Source organism: Coptis chinensis, chromosome 5 (genome assembly GCF_015680905.1).
Source record: "Coptis chinensis isolate HL-2020 chromosome 5, ASM1568090v1, whole genome shotgun sequence".
Taxonomy (NCBI): Eukaryota; Viridiplantae; Streptophyta; class Magnoliopsida; order Ranunculales; family Ranunculaceae; genus Coptis; species Coptis chinensis.
In genome coordinates, this window is record NC_141460.1 from 11,316,029 (window position 1) to 11,333,829 (window position 17,801).

Below are 17,801 nucleotides of genomic sequence, written 5' to 3' on the forward strand. Positions count from 1 at the left end.
TACTGGAAAGATGATGCTAAGTTAACGGAATGTCGTCAGTGTAAAGCACCCAGATACAAAGTGAAAGAAGGAAAGATGGGTAAGAAAGAAACAAAAGAGCCAAATAAAGTTTTGAGACATTTTCCCTTGATTCCAAGGCTCAAGAGGTTGTACACTATCCCATGGATAGCGAACGAAATGACATGGCAAACCACGACCGAGCTACACCTTCTTGGGATCATATCGACATCCCATCGACTCAATCCATTGGAAAACATGTAAAAGAGTTGGCCTGATTTTTGCTCGGGAAGGGCGTAATGTTTGGCTTGGAATTGCAATCGATGGTTTCAATCCTCGTGGAATACAATCCACTAGCTACGCTTGTTGGCTGTTTACTTGGTACCTTATAATCTCCCCTTCTTTATGTATGAAACCAGAGTTCCAAATGATGTGTTTGTTTATACACCGGGCGGAAGGCACCGGGTCAAGATATCGACGTTTTTTTCTTCACCATTGTATGAGGAGTTGGAACAGTTGTGGAAGGAAGGGGTTTGCTTATGACATGCATAAAAAAATAGCATTTTACCTTGAGAGCTATGCTAATGTGGGGTATTCATGATTTTCCCCGCTTTTGGAAACTTAGCGGGCTGTATAACACATGGTTACAAAGCATGTCCAATTTGTTCGAGATAACACTCAATCGATATATCTTGAGCATGCAAAGAAGATTGTTTACACAAACTATCGCCCCTTTCTTCCATTAGGTCACCCGTTTCGGCCGGCAAATACTTGGGACTTAAAGATCAAGAGTTGAACATTGCTCCACTAAGGTTAAGTGGAGAAAAAGTATATCGGCGGTGGAGTCATATCAAGTATAAGCCGGTAAAATCCCAACCGGTAGCAAAAGAAGCACATCCGATGTGAATTTGGATGATAGTGTAGATGATGAAGATGTTCAAATTCTGAGGCTTGGTATAAAAGGTCTATTTTTGGGATATGCCCTATTGGCCCACTCATAAATCCGACATGTTGTTGATGTGATGCATACCGAGAAAAATGTTGCGGAACATCTACTAAATTACATCCTAGACAAGAAAGACAAGTCAAAGGATACGATGGAGGTGCGAGAAGATATGAGGAAGATCTTGAATTCCGCGATTAATCGATGGATGCAATCGGACCGATCCGCGGGGAAACCAATAAAACCGAAGGCTCCATTTGTCTTAGCTAAAGACGAAAGTTAAATTTCTGCAAAATTTTGAAGGACTTGAAGCTTCCTTACGGTTTCTCATCAAATCGAAAGCAACATTGTCACTTTAAATCCACCGGGTTTGCTCGTAATGAAATCTCATGACTATCATGTCATTATGTGTTATTTGCTACCCCAGATGCTTCAACATGCTTTTCCTAAACATCGTGACTGCGAAGAGCTATTCATCGATAAGCTTATTCTTCAACTTGTTGTGCTCTAAAGTCTTAGTCCGCAACATATCCAAGAGGCCAAGTACATGGTTGCGAAGCATTGTCGTGCTTGAAAAATATTTTCCACCATCGTTTTTGATATCGACATCCACCTCATGGTGCATTTGGTCGATGATGCGCTTCTTTGTGGAACTGTGCATCAAAGGTGGATGTTTCCATTTGAACGGTATGTAAATTACTTTTACCTTAATATCTTCTCTAGCTTTTTCTATAATTGGATTTTAAAATTGAAAAGTGTATACTTAAATTTCTTATTCTAATAGGGCGATGAAAGAGTGTAAAAATATTCCCGAAAGAATAAACGATATGTTGAAGGGTCCATTCGTAGTCGTTATATTGTTTCGAAGTCGATTAGGTATGCTATGGAGTATATGCCCAATTCGCGGGATGGAAATCATAAATCGAAGCGTGTGGCCTTTCTGGATGAAGATGGCGAGTATAGTGATGAAGGGCCTTTGCTCGATGGTAAGACTGTGACCTTAAGTGTTAAACAATGGATTCAAATACGTAGATGGGTCTTGTTTCGACTAGACGTCGAAAAGCTTGATGATTACTACAGGTGTGTTTTTTTTTGACACATTTGGTTTCTAAACCCACTCTAGTACTCTACATGAAAATACTCATGCGTAATTGCATGAATGATTTGTAGTGAATACCGCTCCTTACAATCTCTTGGTAGGTAGAAAAAGGGGTTGCAAAGTCGGCGCGCGGATACAAACAGATTTCATTGTGCGGGTTATATAACAAGGTATTGTTTAATTCATCCATTAGTTAAATAGGAAATCTGAAGTTAGTAATATTAGCTTTCTAACTATCGCCTTTTTACGGTTATTGGCTGCAAATGACACCAAGAGTGACTTATGGCGATTAGTTGAAGGACCATTGCACCAAGCTAAAATGTATAGAAAGTACCGCATCAATGGTTTTGTCTTTTCTACTAGGTCGCATGATCAAACAGTTGCCACACAAGATAGTGGTGTTTGCATGGAGGCAATCAATTCGCCGTTTACGTCAAGTAGGAAAGACAAAAATCCAGAGATGATGCATCGGCCGAAGTGGTATGGGGTTATTGAACAAATATTAGAGCCGGACTATACGGACTTTCAACAAGTAGTCTTTTATTGCAATTGGGTGAGGGTGGAGGACAAGACCAATGGCTGCAAGCTCGTCCCGGACTCTAATTTGGTGTTGGTCAATCTTAATAAGATGAAAAGTGTTGATCGAGACTTTGATGAGCGGTCATTCTCGCCCGAAGCTAGTCAAGTGTTTTACTCGAAGGACTTGAAAAATCCTAATTGGTCGGTAGTCATCCATTCACCGAGGCGATTGACGTGTGGAGTTGACTCACTAGATGTACCAACTATTTTCCAATCTACCCTTGAGGACCAACCTAATTTGAAGCCTTTGATGAAGTGCTTAACCTGATTGTAATTGTTTTAGTTTCCAAACTATGATACAATTTTTTGCTTTAAAGTTTCCAGTCTTAATATGTATGCTTATTGTGTATATTATTATTATTATTCATTTTGTTTGTTATGTATCTCTCCTCGGGTTTATTAAATTGGTGGTATGTGTGATAAGGTAATGAAATACTTTTGTTTGGATTGAATTGTTTATATACTTTTATTTATTCTTCTTTCTCACCTTTCATGATTATATTTTTCAGTACCAGACTACTAATAGACTATTTTGCAATATATGTTAGGATTTCATTTGAAATGGTATCAGGTCAACCACAGCCTAGTGCATCTCAACCTTCCGGTTCTCGCCTCACATGCATCACGACCTTCTACTTCAGTTTCCACGGGCATCTCGACCTTGAGGCATATGCAAGAATCAGAAAAAATGTTAGGAAGTTACCTGTATTGATTGATATTGATGGTGTTGTCGTTGGTGATAATGCCTCCGGATGGAATACTACGTCTTTGGTAGTCTTATTCGAGCTCGTATCCCAATTAGTTACACTGATTGGAGGCTTGTACATCCTGACTTCAAGGATAAGGTTTGGAATGCCTTAATGGTAAGGTTTACCTCTGATTTTTTTTTAATGCATACTAGACATTTTGAGTTTTAGCTTCATTCACATTACTATATAACTTGTGTTTTACAGCGTGAATTTGAAGTTACAAATGTCGACCAAGCACTAGCTCGTTCACATGCAGAAAAAAAACTTTTGTACTAAGTTTAGATATGGAAAATGGGTCTTGAGAAAAGATATATTGAATAAGTTTGAGACCTTGGAAGAACAAATCGCCGCATGCCCAGATGGTATTGATCCAAATCATTGGGAACAGTTTGTACTATATGAGAACACTCCTGAAGTGATGGCAAGAAAAGCGAAGAATGGTGAGAATATAAAACTGAATGATTCTCGACATACACTTGGGGGGATCATTATGCCAACATGTTGCATAAAATGGTAGGTGTCTTTCCATAAACTTTTAAATTTTGATCACGATATGCTAACAATTATTTACCAATGTACATGTAGAATAAACAAAATCGACAAGATACATGGACGGGTAGACAGTTGGAAAGCGGGGACATGAACGTCGTAAATGGAACTGTTTTGGAGAGTGCTCGAGCCCGTTATGTGAGTTTGCATTTCACTTGAGTTCCAACTATAATTTTGTTAAGTCTTTGTTATTATAGACAATTTTTTTTTCTCGACCGATTTACCTTAAGTTTGTACTAACTTGCTAGTTTTGAACTAATTTCCATGGAAAACACTATAGGAATTGGTGGAGGCTGCTCAAAAGAAAAGAAAAATGCAACTTCAAGTGGAGAGGCAGTGCAACTCATCTTGATTTTGATAATGACCTATTGACCCGAAGTTTTAGGAGCGGACAAAAGGAATAGGACTCGTGGAATCAGCTCTAACCTCTCTAGAAGCAATTAAAACGCATAAAGTATTGCGAAGGTGATGTTAGCGGTAAGCAAGGTCTTCATCAAATTCTGAATTTAAGGGTGAAATGAGTGAGATGAAGTCCTCTATAGCTAGAGTTGAGGGTGTGTTGATGGTGAGTTTGCCTTAAATATAAAACTTATTGCTTTCATCATATATATAAATCTTAGTTTTGTTTTTCATTTTGTCAGGATATGCTTAAGCTTGTAACCAACAATGGAATGTCGAATAGTCAACCGCCGTGTGGGGATACAACACCCGGAACCGATGTTGGTTCCAACTCAGTTCGCCGTTCGTCTCAACAGAATTTAATGAATATGTTTGAACCTGCGAACCCTCCTGTGAACCCTCCTGTGAACCCTCCAAATAACCCTCCCCGCAAACCCTCCTGAAACGTTGAAAGTGCACCTCTTAAGGTTATCCTATTAGGTAGAGATGGTGTTCCGGTTGCTAGGGGATATGTTATGACTACCACCGCTAATATTTGCCATGGCAGAGTCGTCCTTGGAGGGGAGAAAAAGATCTACATCCAGGAAGTCTTGGTTCCCAATGCTCCTATTTATGATGGACCTCAATTTGGCTGCTCGGACCTTAGTGATTTTGTTGAAGGGGGGCCTTTGATTTGGCTTGAATCAAGGTTGCAGTATGAGTAATCTATTGTGTGGGATATGCAAACTTTTTCTATTTTGGTTTTTGAGTATGTTTTTGTAAGTAATGGTAACGAGCCTTTTGCAAGATGTAAGAATGACATAACGAACTTGTGCACTATAGCTTGTTATGATGGTATGATGGCTAGATGGTTTATAAGAATGTTATATTATGAAAGTTTTTTGTTTTTGCAGGTTGAAGAGATAACAACCCGTTTTTAACTCCGCCCGATTACAAAGTAATGAAAGTCTTTACCTTTGCCGGGTCCCAAGCCCGGATAAAGGAGGAGGGAGAGTGGTGGACAGTTTCTGCGGTTATGCCACGCGTGGTTGGCGTCCATCGGTAGGACAACAACAATTGTTCTTCGTGGTGGAGCCGATCGTATCCGAACACCTGTGAATTGTGTGATCTAAATAAATCTTGTGTGTTAACGATTACTCATTGATGAACATCCTCTGTTTTCATTTCAGTTTATTGAGGAGGCCGAAATTAAGTTTGCATGATGCGATTATGATAGAAGTTAAGCAATAAAACCTAAAAGATTGCAATTGTGGACACAATGGTGCATCCACTTGTTTTACATTATAATATGTGCATAGTTTCGCTCAAAATTGATCGCTAATTTGAGCATTCAAATACTTCAAGCAATCGATAGTTACATTTTCTTTCTTTTAGGTCTTTCATTAAGCATGGATCGGGTTTGTTTATTTTCTTTTTGTAATGCATCCTCCTTTGCATTCGCGGTTGTCTCTTGAAATTTTTGCTCACCTATTTTTGCTCATTTTGTTGTAAAGTGGAAGAATCTCCGGAAACATATGGATGCAATTGACAAAGCATTAGGCGAGAACTCTTAGGCAGTTGGTATGTCATTCCTTGAAGCAAAGATTTTGTAAGAAGCGCTAGTGTTTATGTTTTTACCCCATCTGAAATGGCGCTTACTCTACTAACCGATTAGTGTAAGCATCCTTTTTGAGTATACATTAAGTGTTTGAACTTCGGCAAAATAATATGAAATATGTCGTCCATTGTGATTAGAATGCTTTCTTTTTTTGATGTATGAGCGACCTTTTTACTCTTACATCATCTTCGGGTTTCTCGCAAGTATGTCTTTTAGTGATAAGGCCATTATTGTTTTAATGTTGTATGAGACTATGAGCTGCCTTTTTGTATTCTAGGAATTCAACTTTATTGGGCTATAGTAGGTGTTTAATCCTCGTTTTCCGGAGCGGAGGGTTTACGAACTATGCATTATTCTCAAGTAGATTACATTCAAATTCACCTTAGCTGCCTACCCACCCTATGGTTAGTTTAGTTAAGTGATAGGCTGCTTTTGTTGCACTAATGAGTATAATAAGTGTACTATCAATTTTATTGGATTTAATAAACCGGCACTCACGCCAAAACGCCAAACCCTCCTTATGTGGAGGTTTGTTGGAAAACAGAAAATAAAATTTGGAAGTATAGCTTGCTAAACTTGTAACTTTGAACTGTTACCATGCTCTCCTGTATGATGTATTTTAATGAATGCTAAATCTAGTGACTTTGACTGACTAAAACAAAAATCTCCCGTGGTTTGTTTTGAAGTATAGCAGATAGGAACACATACATTTCTAAAGTTGAAGTACACATTGCAATCTTTTTATGGGCACTCTCACTTCTGATGTTACGTCGGCATTTCCAACACCTCCTACTGAAGCTGCTCTTAATCCTCAAGCCATGGCTTCACTTCAGCAAGCCCAGGTACTTGCTACTTCTTTTGGTTAAAATCAACTAGTTCAGGTGAATTTTGAATATAATTGATGGGTTTGGGTTATTCAGGCTTTGAGTGGTGGACCGATGGTGTAGATAAGTCATTTAGGTAGCCTCACTGATATAAAGTACGAGCTACTTTGTCTCCTGATCTCTTGACCCACTTATTAGAACATTTTCTATAGTAGAAAAATTACCATTGGATAATGTATTATCTAGGTGTGTGTAATTGAATTTCCTGCTCCATTGGTTGCTTGGAGCATCCCTCTACTTTCTGCTTTAGCTGTGAGGTCCCTTCCTTGTTCAGTTCCCCCTGCAGTAAAATCACCATTACAATCTCTGTTGGTATAGCCATAACTAGAAATATTGCAATGTTTAAAACAAGCATCAGTTTTAAGTTCATAGAATTATTTTTCTGGTGGGATCCATTGGACTATCTTGGTGATAATTGCCCCTGAGAATTGAGTTTCAAGATTTCGATGCCACAAAGAGCTTGTTTGCCATCTTTGAAAACAAGTTCGTGGTCTTTTGTTGTGGTACCTTGAGCATCTTATAAGCCAAATGTTCCAAACACAAAAATAGGCGATTTTAGTCCAAATAATTCTATCAATGAACCACCCAGTTAGTTGATTATACCATAGATCAATCCATTGCTTGACCTGCAAGCTTTGAAATTGTGTCAAACTGAGTTGCCAGGGAATAAGATACCACATTGCTTTCGTAAAATGCCAATTCAAAAGAAGATGATGAATGGATTCTATGGCTTTGCCACACAGCATGCATGACTTGTCGAAAATAGAAAATAGTTGTGCAAGGTGTTCTCTTGTAGAGACAATCTCATAGTAGCATTTTCTTTCACGATTGCAATCTTTTTGAAAGAATTTATGAAAGATAGCATTATATGGAATTTAGACATCTAGGATTACTTTTTCTTTTCCGTAACTAAGTCAGTCAGTCTCATTTCCTGCATTTACAACGATACTGTAATATGTCCATTATATTTCATGACTCGAAGCATTTCTCTGTTTGGTGAGTCCCTTTCCCTACTCAATACTAGATATTCCAAAAAAGGTGAAGAAACCAAAGCGGATCTATTTTCCGTCATTCAAGATCTATTTTTTCTTGTATAATCGAAGTTCTTTGGAATTATTCTTTTTCTGTTTTGATAGTAAATCAGAGGGAGTTTTAAGATGTTGGGACTGTTGAAACAAAAGTTTACTAATCCCGGAGGTGTTACTTCTTTGGTAAATAAATTAATAATAATAAAAACCTATTCTTTTTTTTTTCTTCGTTTGTTTGTTTTTAAGTCCAGTATTTTCTTTTGTTTTTTACGATTAGGCCTCTTTGTGATTGCCTCGAGAAGTTATGCAACGGGGGCGAAAGAGGTACATATTATTATTTCATCATTTTCATTGGTTTATTATTTACTTCAATTATTGTTTTAAGTTGATGTTCATTGTGCACTTAAATTGCACTAATTTTGAAACCACGATAGTTTAGATTTCTAAATTGCACTAATTTTTTAAAGTGTCGATTGGTGCAAATGAATCTCGTGGCAATGGGTTAATCGAAATTTTGGGATTTTTAATTTCCGGATGAGATGCTTTGAATTTTTTTTTTTTTGATGCTTTGAATTCCGCGCTTTGTGATGGGTGAAGAGGTAATAAGGATAAAATTTTTCTTTGCTTGGGAAAACGAGAGATTGCACCATACATTTTGCTTCTTACTTTTTGGTGTTGTTCTTTGCATTTTGGGTTGGTGAGTACCGAATAGTGCTTACAAGGTAAGACCTCAATAGAAAGATGAAATCATAGTCATTTTGTCATCTAGGAATGTGGTTGAATTTGTTTATGTTATTTCTCGAAAAGCAACACACTCTATTATTGTCTTTAGATTACAAAAGGGCTCTTGGATAAGTATGGTCCGGACAGAGTTGTTGATACTCCAATAACAGAGGTGTGTATGAATCTTCCACGTACTGTTTCTTAATAGTTATTTTGTATCCCAATCTCTAAGTTGATGCAACTTTGTAAGTGCTTATAAACTCATCAACATTCTCTGTTTGGTGGGTATTTGAAATTCAGACTTCTCTGTTTGGTGAGTCCCTTTCCCGTGCAATACTTGAATTTTTCAGCTTAAATTTTCCAATAAATTTTTCAGACTTCTCTTCAGTGTTAATAATAGTGTCTTTGTATAATTTTTCTTTTTCTGTCATTTCCTATTAACACCCAAAATTTACTTGTGTTACTACCTCATTTTACTTGTGTTAGTTGTCATGGATTTAAACAGCATTTGAGAAGATATGGGTTTCGAACTTCGTTCATGGATATTCCACTCGTTTCACTTATCAGATCTCTTGTCATTACATGTATGTATGTTTATATGTTATCTTGTATTCTATTCTTCTACTTGTACTGTTCATTTATTTGGGTTATGCTTTTGGTAGGTGTTTATTCATTGTGTGATGGACCTGGGTTATCTCATGGACCGTATTTGGGGACGACGAGTTTCTGTTCTTTTGTTTCCATTTTGATATTGTCGGTGAAGGCTTGCTTGTTTTCGGCGAATGGGAATGTGGAAGCTGCTGAGGGTTCTGCAACTTCTTTGGCTAGACAGAAGCTTCATTTGAACAAGTCATGGGGGATGCCTGTTTTGTTTTTGTCTTCTCTTGTGTTTGCTCTTGGACATATTGTTATTGCTTATAGAACTAGCTGTAGAGCTCGGAGGAAGCTCATGTTTCACCGCGTCGACCCTGAAGCTGTAAGGTTATTTGAACTTTAGACTTTACTTTTTATCTATTAGAAGGAATTATTATACCCTAGGTGCACTAGAAGTCGTTTTAATTGTATTTTGTTGGGAGACTACCATTTTATAGTTTTGGGGAATGTCTGTATCACAGTTTTAGTGGAGAAGAACTTTTAGTAATGCTTTGCTCTGTTATAAATTTTATTGTACGAATTTTGGTGGGAATGAGAATTTTCTCGCTACAAAAATGAGAATTTTTTTTTTTTATTAGCAACCCATCAGCAACGGTTCATAACCGTTACAAACGAATTTTAAATTATTTTTTTTAAATTAACTAACAAATTTGCAACGCTTTATAACCGTTACAAACGAATTTTAAATTATTTTTTTTAAATTAACTAACAAATTTGCAACGCTTTATAACCGTTACAAACGAATTTTAAATTATTTTTTTTAAATTAACTAACAACTTTGCAACGCTTAAAAACCGTTGGTAAAAATTTTAACAAATTACCAACGCTTAAAAAGCGTTTGTGAATTAAAAAACCGTTGCAAAGGTTTTAAATATGTGTACGAAATAGTTATACTAAGCGTTGGAAATTTCTGTTTGCAACGCTTTTTGAGCGTTGGAAATTTCTGTTTGCAACGCTTTTTAAGCGTTGCAAATATTTCCAACACTTTACCGACGCCATATTTGCAACGCTTAAAAAGCGTTGCGAAAATTATTAGCAACGCTTTTTTGCCGTTGCAAATAGCCTGTTATGGTGTAGTGTAAAGTAGTCACGCTCCTCCAGAAAATGACAAAAATATAGTTACGAGGATTTAGAGTAATCAGTTATCAGATTCCGGTGGACCAACTACCTTTCTCACTCCCCTTCCCCAAATTTATCGTGAGTGAGATTCTTGGTAGCACACCACTTGGTGAAGTGATTGCTTACTCTTATGAGCCGTGTAGTAGATCCATCTTAGTCTTGCTCCCAATTGTTTGTTTGAACAGGGCATAGTAATCTATAAACCAAGCAAACATTTTCAAAAATCCAAAAAAATAAATTTCTACTGTTTGTGCATCACCATTGATTGAGCATTCATGTCTTATCAATATGCATCACAACTATCATGGAATTACAATGCAAACCCAGAACCTTAGTTTTTTTTGTAGTAGTCCTTATCACTGGTTATCCCATTGTCCATCATATACCGAATTCGAGTCTACTACGATTACGAACTTCAATTTTCAAACTTCCCTAGTACCCCGGGGAAGAGTTTTCTAATCATGTCGACAATTCATGAAGTTCCACCACAAATAGTTAACCACCATTCATATATCCACCTGGTCAGTCAGAGTACGGTTTCACCCAAAACCCATTACCATTCACATCACCATCCATATCAAATTCATATTCCACTCCACCATCTATCATGGACCAACTCTACCAGGAAATGGCCAATCAAACAATACTAACTAAGCAAATAGCAACTACCTTATGTTTTCTGCAATCCGATTTCAATAATGGCACATCTAAGACTAATATTCTTCCCACCAGTCCAGAACCCAACCGAATAGAGAAACAAGGTGTTACTAAAACAAAGACAATTGCTAAAACCCATCTTGATACTTCTGACCAATTAAACCCCCATCAACCACCACCTGACTACCGTGAGAATTCCAAATTTTATGATGATGACTATGTGCCTGAAGTCACAGTTTCTCTCACATGCCGTAATTCATCATCACTTGGATAATGGCATGTATTGGACTCAAGAGCATGTATTGGACTCGACACACTTGGATAATGGCATTGAGAAATTTTATGAAGATCTAGGCAGAGAGGACACAGAAAATGAAGTGCTTGGAAAAGAGGGAATAAAATCTATGGTGGAAGGTAGATATCAATTTAGTTTGGCCGTTAAAGGCTTATTGGTGGAACAAATTTGTGACATCCGTACTATTGCAATTATGAACCACAATCTTATGAAAACGCCAAAACTAGATGAAGAATTCTCTGAGTCATCGAGATCATGTAAAGAACCACCACCCAACCATCACCATCCTAAATTAACACCTCTTGAAATCCAACCTCCATTCATAAAAAATCCACCAAACTCTGAGGACGACACCACAAAACTCATTTCAAAGAAACCTCAAATTCACACTTAAAGAAACTTTAAGATCATTCATAATTTTCTAAACCTTCTCAGTAAAGAGACTTTGCCCAATATACAAACACAAAAGTCCATCATTTCAGTAGTTGAGAAACCTGGTATGTCCTATTCTCCATCATTTGAGCCTTATGAAGAACATATACTACCAACCTCTCACTTTTTTGGACAACTCAAACATAACGGATTATTGCTTAAATTCCATGATGGGTTATGTCACACCCCAAATTTTCAGAAAATTAAAATAGGGAATTATCCAAGATATAATTATCTCAATCGTCATCTAATTCAATCATCTGAAAACTTAGGATGAAATGAAACTCTAATAACCTATTCTCTTACCTGACAATAAAAATCTGAGATCAAGTTAAAACCGAAAGAACAACTCTTTATAAGAATTCAAGAATTGCTAACCAACTCTATTACATATGTTTCGAATCAAAACTTTACATTTCAGAAAACTTAAACCAGTAAGGCTCCAAGAGCGAATCCAAATCAAGTGTCGTCATCCATTACATTATACCATCTATGCTCCAAAAAATACACCCACGTTGCAAATGAAAGCAAGCATGGGTCAGCAAATTGAATTTGCGGGTATGAGTAAGAGTAAATACAAAATAATATATCAGTATGTTCAATCTTTTAAATCAAGAAATATACTATTACAATTATTTCAACTTGGAAGACAATTTAGTTCCGTTTTTCTCAAAACAACATTTAGTTTCTTCCCAAGTAAGATTTCAATCCCAGTATATATTTCCAAGGAATCTCATATACCTGTACTCATGATTCTCACTTTCCAAAATAACACATAACATAAATACCATTTACATTCCACTTATTAAATACACATATGATAACTTAATTAAATATGAGTTTGATACACCTTACCTTTAAGCCAGCACATCGTCTTAGGGTATGATATTTACGTCCCTGCATACAAGATTAACAGATCCTACGTTCCTGCAAAACAAAGTTATACATCACACCTTACCTTTAAGCCATCACATCGTCTTAGGGTAGTATAAATAAAATTTGTGAGTATATTCTCTGAAAAACTCCCACGAGACTATAACTCGTCCACTAGGGAATTCCTAGTGGTTCAAGGCCTTGTTGCATATGGTAAATTCAACCGCACTCTGTGAAATGTGACTTAGCTTAGGACAACACATTTTTGGCCACTTATCATTTTAATGTCTCTTTTTTGCTTGAGAACAAGCAAAATGCTTTTTTTTGGGTGTGATAAGCACCTAAAACTGTAATACTAAACCCCGTAGAGACATAGTGTTTTGGTCAATTATATGTTTAATAATCATAAAATAATTATATTTTCATACTTTTGCAGGTTTTCGTAGTTAACGTGAATATGATAATAAAACATGCATCGAAGTACGGGAATACTGGAATACTTGAAGTCTTCCCACTCAGCCCCAGTGAAGCCTAACAAAGCCTGACTAGAGTTGAAGATTCCAAAGGGACAAAACCAGTGCAGAACAGGTCCACATGTAAAGAAGCAACAAACTTCTAAAGCTCACATCTTTCAAACTTGGACGCTGACTTTGGCTACTGAACTGCCATAGCAACCAGGGCGATGAACTCTATGCAAAGACAGAAAGTTGTAAAAATGTCAAAATCGGCGTCGCCACTGTACACACCACGTGGACCCACTCTGCAGGCCCAAAAGGCATGACAAGTCAGCATAGGTAGGTGGCAAGTGATGGTCACAAATTTGTGCTACCTTGCAAAAGGAAAAGACGTATCAATTTAAAGTTTGAATTGATTTGGGCAAAAGAACAAAACATTAAATGCAAGTTTTATTTCATATACAAAACTTTGGAAGTTATATAAATAAGAAAAAAAACAAAATAAAGAAAAGGACAAAATGAAATTAAATGGGAAGGATTCACGAGAAGGGGATGGAGGCTATATATATGTGAGGGGGTCTTCAGTTTTCAGTTTTTCAGTTTTAGTTTTAGCCTATAGTTTTAGCTTTTCATTTTGCTATTTCATTCCAGTACGTAGCTTCCTTTCCAGTAGCTTTCATACCAGCTTCAGTATTGTAAGTCTTTTTACTTAATAAAAGTCATTTCTTTTCAAGTTTAATTCCTATTCTGCATTTACTTATTTATTGTATACAACAAGTTCAATTAATCATCCAATGACCACGAGCTAAAACCCCCCCCTCAGGGGGAGGGTTAATAATGCTCGTGTGAGGATCCGGATTGACACTTTAATGTTCCAGAATCACTACTTAGGAATTAGGGGTAGATTATACATCCGGTCCCAAAATGATTGAGACTGTCCAAGTTTGGAGTGCTGATGCTCCAGAACAATCTCGCGAGAGACCCAAAATGTCTCGCACGCGACTCTATGGTATCAGATAGCTCTCTGATTTCTCTAGCTGATGTAGAATTGAACCAGGAGCTGAAATGATATTTCAGAGATGGAATATTAGTTCAACTCTTTATGCTAGTGAGATGAGCTCAGAGATGCATGCATCTCACTAGGGATCGATACTCGACGCCGTCTCGGGTTTGTCTATGAACTCGAGATGGATTAGAGCTGTAGTGATGCAGTATTATAACTATTGAAAGTAATTCTTGCATGAGTATAGTTTCATGCGGTATTATAACTGTGATGCGGTATTAACCCTTTCCCCTGTTTTTCTATATCTGTTTATTTACATAGAAATCAATCGTTATTATTTTATGTTACTTGCATACCGTTAATTTACTTAAACCAACTAAATAACCTAAAATCCTACTCACTAAAAGTTGTAAATCCAGTTGTGAACCTTGCCAAGCCCTAAGGTATGGTCGATCCTTTACTTGACCTATCCCACGTGAGTAAGGTAACTTGACTAAATGGACGACTAACGAACTTTGGACTTTGGATTGTGGACTTCGGATTGTGGACTTCGGACTTAAGTAAAATCAAAATGTGAAAATAACGTTTATCAAATGGTGCCGCTGCAGCCTAAGGACTCCGGACATTAAACATAATAACTGGAATACATCAAACAAAACCCCCTTCTCCTACCCCCTAATCTTTTCAATTTTCATTTGTTTTGCGATATTAACGTGTTACGTACCTGTTTGCCCTAACTTTTTTTACTAACAGATATCTATGAACAAGATCTTGTTTATCATTATTAACACAGTCTAAATATTCCGTAGGAAGTTAAAGTACTGAATTGATATTACAGTCTCGGTCGGACGAGTTTATAATAGTAGTGCGCAAGACTAACCTGGAGTATCAACACTCCGGTTTTCAGGTACAAGCCACTTTCTTTCTCAGTACTATTTTGGACTCTCTAGACATGTTTACCCAACTTCCAGTAAGTTGACGAGCTCAGGATTAATTCGATCGTTATACGAGGAATCGCAGGACGCCAGGTTTTGAATTCTTAAACTCCTCAAACTTTGTCAAGGATATTATTTGGTTGATTGCTATAACCTGCTTTACCTCGCATATTTGTGTGTTGGCATGAGAACTCTTTGCATATATAGAATTTTTTCTACGTAAGTGTGGTTCGGTATTACATATTCACGTTAATACGATTAAAATGATTTGAATATATTTGGATGTTTGAGTAATTTTAAACCAACTGCTTAGATTATTTTTGTATGTGTATGTTACATCAATTCACGTACGCGGTATTCATTTGCATGAGTTCGTTCTGGATATTCCTCTAGCTCGCATCTAGTTGCACGTATTGGTAGTTATAGATTATTACATGCGTAGGACATATTTCTATTCACGTATAAGTAATATAGAGTTGCATGTGTAGACTTCATGTGTAAAACTAGCATGTGTTAATTGTATTTTTAGTCTTCTATTTTCGCATCTCTCGTCTTTAATTGCATGTTTCGTAATCACGTCTCTATAATACATTAATTACGTAAACACAAAATACAAAAAAAATAATAAAAAAAAATCCTAAAAAAAAAAAATTCAATATAATCATCTTAATAATACCCCGCATAAGACACACTACAACAGAACATGTTTTTAGCAGCGCCATACCTCATCGCTAAAGGTGCCTTTGAGCGTGGTAAGAGATCTGTCGCAATGCACCAGATGGCGTTGCAAAGGCGTGGCTAAAAAGTGCGTCTCAAATACTCAAATGCAATGCCAAAAGTGGCGTGGCAAATGTTCCTAGTTTGTTGCGACGCCTATGGGCGCTGCTAGTATACTAATTCCGTTGATACTTTATTTATGAAAATTAAATTAATTACAAATTTATTTTAAACTATTTGCAGCGCTTGGCATTGCAAAAGAGAGCTTGTAACAACTAGGATGGTGTTGCAAAAGTGATACCTTTAGCTGCACAACTAGGCGTTGCAAAAGGCAACCTTTTGCTACACTATTTCTGTTGCGGAAAGTTTGAATTTTTAGTTGTACATTTGGTGTGGCAACAGACGTCCATAAATTTAGCGACACACCAAGTGTGGCAAAAGGTGTCTACGTTACGGTAGAATCAAATCTTTTAACTACACCAAAATTGTTGCGAATGATATAAATTCCAGAAAAACACATGCTTTATTTGGAACGCATTTAGCATTACAAATGGTGCAATTCATACATATACCTATACATTTTCATTTACATAATCCTACCCAAAACAATTTTTATAGAACACAGTAACCCTATAACAATTCACCACAAATCATAACAAAATGAATTTCATTACTAAATCATTCAATACAAAAGATCTTAAAGAATTCACATAACTATTTTTGTAAAAAATATCGCCTCACATAATCTTAACAACGTTCAACTAAATTTAGGCTAATTATTCAAAACTAAAATTCCACAAATAATGTCTATAACATGCTAATTTGAGCAGCATCCACTCGGAGCTTCTTCTTGATTCTACTACTTCTGGCAACCAATCGACCAATCTGGCACAACAAATTAAAAAAAAAAAAATCACTCTAGTAAATTTATTAGAAACATTAATAAACCTAATATACACAAGTTGGCAATGCATGTGAAACTATGCACCTCCTATATGCGTAAATTGGTGCCCATGGCCAAAAGCTTAGAAAGAACTTATCAAAGTTATAACTCGATCACATTCATGAAGGTACAGATCAAATAAAAGACAAAAATAGCCAAAAGCTAATGGATTTTGAACTAAATTGTACATGTAAATGCCAAACCATTAAAACAATAAAATAAGCAAGGCTAAACATCAAGTAAATCAAGCAAACAAGCTCAACTACAAAAACCAGTTCCAACAGATGGCAGAGTCAGATGTAAAGGTATCGGGCATGGGATGCTTCATGTATACTCAAAATAAAAGGACTCAAATAAGAGCTGTGGGCACAGCAGCTCATTCCCAACTCCAGGCACAACATAAGAGGGAGGTGTGGTATATTTGTCAACACGTTGCTACATGCATTGGTTTGACTCAATAACTGCTTTCTTATCGTTAGAACACGTTTTTGACCTTATCGGTCCCATCTATCATTAGAGTCTAAAAACGAAATATTTCTCGTTATAGAAATGGGCTTCTAGCTCATTTAGGGCTTCAGTTGTCCTTCACTCTATTACCTTCTATTTGAAGTCTGACACTTCTACTCCTGACCTCACTTTTCAAAGGCAAGAAAGAAGTAAGCTCTTATCCCTTCTTTGGCTAAGACTACTTGCTCGGGTACAACTACCTATTCCCTTTCTTTAGCTTTTTTGCACTCTGTCCCCTGTACTTTGCTCACAAAAGAAGCTACACACATTATTGAACTCAATGCCTATTAGTTTATGGTAGTTTATGGCCTAGAACACGGTTTTATACCTTATCGGTCCCTTAACCTGCTGGAGTGTCCTTTTAATTCATTTTCTAGGACTTCAAAAAGCCAATGTGTTAGTCTCACTAGTCAAACTAAAGAGAAAGCTGAAGGAGGAGCTTTACGAGCTAATGCATAGTTCCGAAATAGGAAAACGAATGTCAGTGCATACTATCTATGAAGATAGGAAAAGGCATTAGGAAACTTAAAACAGACCGGTAAGCTCATCTTAAACTCCATAATACTTCAGGAAGGAAACACAAATTCTTATTGGGTAGGGTGATCAATGAAACCGAGTGTTCATTTCAGGCTAAGCAATGTATTCGCTGAGACAAGCATGTCTG

General features: G+C 36.8%; 1 long non-coding RNA gene across 1 annotated transcript; it reads left to right on the forward strand.

Moving 5' to 3' along the window:
* Positions 1–5,726: 5,726 nt before the first annotated feature.
* LOC147496665 (uncharacterized) lies at positions 5,727–8,007 on the forward strand. The gene is made up of 3 exons (XR_015196675.1): positions 5,727–5,875; positions 6,599–6,754; positions 7,933–8,007. It is a non-coding gene; the product is annotated as an uncharacterized LOC147496665 (long non-coding RNA).
* Positions 8,008–17,801: the final 9,794 nt, after the last annotated feature.